Here is a 4,012-nt window from a genome sequence, read left to right on the forward strand (position 1 = left end):
TATATATATATATATATATATATATATATATATATATAGATAGATGCATTATTCAACAAAGAGATCAGGCCCGATTTTTTAGAAGGATTCTAAAACGGACGGCTGCTGCAAGATTCCCAGGTGACACCAAGAGGGCCATGAGGAAGTGTGACTGAGCTTCTTTATCTTTTCTTTTACACAAACCACAACAACCCACCACCATCTCTCTCTGTTAATTTCAACCTTTCTCTGTATTTCTTATTCTCTCCACAACCCCTCAGAACCCCCCTTATCCCCCACACACACAGTCTGTGGGGGGGAAGGGTGTTTTGAGTACTTTAGTTGGGTTTAGGTATTGTCATGCGGTAGCAATTTTTGCCTTGGTGGCTTGGTGTTTTATTTGAATTTTAAGAAATATGGTACTTTGAAACAAAAAACAAATTTTCAAGATTATTTACACTGAAAATCACCATACAAGTATCCAGTTTTAACTCAAAGGTTAAACCAGCTAAAATGTCAAGAGGAAGGGCAGAAAGAGTTTCAGAATTCAACGAACCCAGCGAGTTTGATCAGAATGACTAAATAACATTAACAAGAGGCCAGGCCCTGAAGTAAAGTTATTTAGTCATTAAGTTTTATTGCTTTTGATTTTTGGCCATGATTTGAGTAAGCAGTGTAACTCCTCCCATTTTTAACTTTTGTTTAGCATCTTCCAGCTTCATTTGTGGCTTGTTGTATTCTTGGGGTGAGTCAGGTGCAAATCATCTTGAATGTGTGATGGATAGGGAGCAAAGTAGAGCTGTGTTTGCATTTATTGTGGAGTGTGATGTGCTTGTTATTTTCTTCCTGTCAACAGGGTGAGCTACCTACTTTTTCTTGACCCTCAGTGGGATTCACATTAGTCATTTCATCAGTGAAATGAGACATTTCACAATCATGAGCTTGAGACATTTCTGAATGTCTCAAGCTCATCCTGTCATCCTCTAAAGATCTGCTGCATGTGTTCGTCTTGTTAAACCACAATGGAGGCTCCTGTGTTGCCAGTAATAGGATATTGTGTCTGTTAATAGTCAATGATTTATCCTATGGAAAGGCTTGGGCCATATTTCCTCTTATTTCTCATCACTCAAGGTCTTCTACTGCCTGAGGCGCCGTCTTATTTCATTCCAGGGGGGAAACTAAGTGAAGTGTTAGCTCCTACTCTTTGATTCATTGTGGGTAGTCCTACTGACACATTCTATTCTTCTTGCAAGTGATCCTCTTTTTGTTTTGAAGTTATTGTCTCAGTGGACAGAACCCTCAATGCACTGCTGGTTTTCTAGCTTTTGGACTCCTGTCATGCGTTTCCTTCTTACAAATATATGAAAAGTTTTGCTTGAAATGAGATATGCATCACAAAAATCACATTTAACAATGTTTTAATATGCAGAACTTTAATTGAACCAATAATAAATTTATTTTACACACTTTTTCACAATGAATTGACTGTTTGAAGATTAAATTAACTTAACTAGGCACAATGCAATGAAAAAAAAAATGATTCCAAATACTTGAGATATTTCGATTTGATATACTCATCTCTCATCTTTTTGAAGTGTGTGTTTAGCTGCCACTGCTCACTGAGACATTCAAAGTTTAATATCGTCTGCTCTGTGTTTAAACCGCTTCCCCCAGAACTCTTCCATAATCGCTCAAATCTGCAACAACACCAGTGACGGACTATAAATTTAGTAGACTTCAGTGAGGTTTACTTACTGAAGTCAGTAAACCTCCCCTTCAGTGAGGGTTTACTGACTTAATCCACCACTATGACATTACAATTAATAGAGGGACAAGTGAGGCTGTTTATTCATCAGCTAGCCTACTAATAATTTAATAAATTACAAGAGGCATTTCAAATATTGAGAGCAAATACTATTAAAACTTCAAACCTCTACACTACAACAGGAATGATCCCTCTTATGTGTGGAAAAAAAATATAATATACTCACCGAGTTGCTGATTATTTCTTAAAAGAGAACATCCGTCCTCTAGTCTTTATGACGGAAGACTCCGGTGTCTGTCATAGAATTGATCTTTTCATTTCAGTTCCATCAGCAAGTCCTGTTGCAAATACAATCCACATGTGTTTTATATGCTGCTCTTTCTGGGAAGTGCAAATCACACTCTTACAGAGACAATAACTCAAGCTTTTGTCATCTTGGCATTTACACTACGAACCCACATGCAGAACACAACTCGGGACGCGAAAGATCAGTTAAAGTGATTTATTAACAAAAGATTTCCAGGTAGGCTCTCAAACATCGAAGGGACGGCGACAGACAGGTAAGCCAGGACTTCTGGGAACAACAACAGATCGGGAGGTGAGTTCAGGGACCGTGGAGATTTTCCAGAGCTCTAAAGTTGTATGCTTACTCGGAGAGGAGAAAAAACAACGACGTGGCCAGGTGTGGGGGCGCTGGAGGTGGAGGTTGTGCTGCGGTGGAGGGCGGACAGGTAATAGGATCCTGACGTCGTCACGGAGAGCGATCGGACTGCCTGCTTGGATTCCCAGACACTTCTTGTTTCACGGAGGAAAAGGTGAGTGGTGGCCTTGGGCACCAACGGGTAACGTGCCCACGGCGTCGCAAGGGAAACTCAGGACTACAGCCAGACTTGAAGTTGCAGGAACAGCTGAAAGAATCCAAACAACATTTGGCGTTAGATCAGAATCAACAGGAAGCGCGACTAGATCGCTGGAGAGGGCTCTGGGTTACCATTACTGGCTAACACTCAAGCGTTGGTATGCTGGCAGTCACCGCCTCTTAAAGTCCCGCTGACGAGTGGATTGGGAACCGGTGTGACGGTGACGTCAGCCCTTCAGTCCTCCTATCCTAGCCTCCACGGTGCCATCTGGTGGTGATGGCAAGCCATAGGGAAAAAAAAGGCAAAACAAAAACCCCAACTCCTGACAGCTTTCAACTATTTCAGATTTCAGATCAGTCTGTCTATCAGTTGGAACAAATCAAATGCCCTTCTTTTCTCCACTGTCATCTCTCTCCAACCATTTCTTGTTAAGGATGTGTGAAGGAGAGTGGGTGTGTTTGTGTATTTCCTCCTACCGACAGGGTTTGCCAGGCAGGACTGGCTGCAGCAGGTTGGTTCTGAATAAGTCACAATCAGGAGCAGTTTAACAGGAGCAGTTCCATGAGGCCGATATCAGATGGTTTTCTGACATAGAGTGGTAAACAGCGTAGTACTCCGGTGTGCTTTTCTACCTGTGCCTTGTTGTCCTTCCACAGCTCTCCATTCCCTGGTTCTTTCGTTGCTGGACTGTTCATCGACTTTCACCTTCGTTGCCTCTTGGCTCATGTTCTCTTCTGGCTGTTCTCCTGTAGAAGAACTTACCTGCAAGCCAGTGGTGGGATGTAACAAAGAACAAGTTCTGCATTATTGGATTACGTAAATTTTTCATATATCTGTACTTTATTTACATAGATCTAATCGTAGGTACTTTCGACCCTTACTTCATTGTATTTTACAGGAAGTATCTGTACTTTCTACTTCACTACATTTCTCTAAAGTGTTGCATTTCACATTACAGCTACATCGCATGGCACTTTGAAAGTAATAATTCCCATGTCACCTCTACTTCCCCAGAAATCATGAAATTCTAGCTTTCAAAAACTCACCGTCAAATCTGAAAAAACATATTGAGGTTTAGCTGCTAACCAGAACATTATTTTTTTACATTTTAATTGTTTTATCACTTTGCTTTCTTTTCACCATCCTGCAACTGTATCTTTACAGCAGAACACTAGATGAATCAGGCTGTTAAGCTGAGCACTGGATGTTTCAGTAAACTTGTGGACTAGGAATGAATGCATAGGGAAAAGATATGCAAAACTAATAAAATGTTATTTCACAGAGTGCAGAGAAAATGTAAGTCTTGAAATCTAAGACTTCAAAGGCCTCACACAGATAGGTAGTTTCATCTTTAATGTAGAATATTTTGCTTTGATAATGGCCAACCCCTCTGTAACACTCCTTAATA

General features: G+C 40.7%; 1 long non-coding RNA gene across 1 annotated transcript; it reads right to left on the bottom strand.

Moving 5' to 3' along the window:
* Positions 1-2,230: 2,230 nt before the first annotated feature.
* LOC106939796 (uncharacterized) lies at positions 2,231-2,917 on the bottom strand. Its single transcript, XR_001422916.1, has 2 exons — positions 2,736-2,917; positions 2,231-2,652 (listed from the first exon to the last, which is right to left on the bottom strand). It is a non-coding gene; the product is annotated as an uncharacterized LOC106939796 (long non-coding RNA).
* Between the last annotated feature and the right edge of the window lie 1,095 nt (positions 2,918-4,012).

This window comes from Poecilia latipinna, unplaced genomic scaffold (assembly GCF_001443285.1).
Source record: "Poecilia latipinna isolate Pla-1442-1.1 unplaced genomic scaffold, P_latipinna-1.0 Scaffold2986, whole genome shotgun sequence".
NCBI lineage: Eukaryota > Metazoa > Chordata > Actinopteri > Cyprinodontiformes > Poeciliidae > Poecilia > Poecilia latipinna.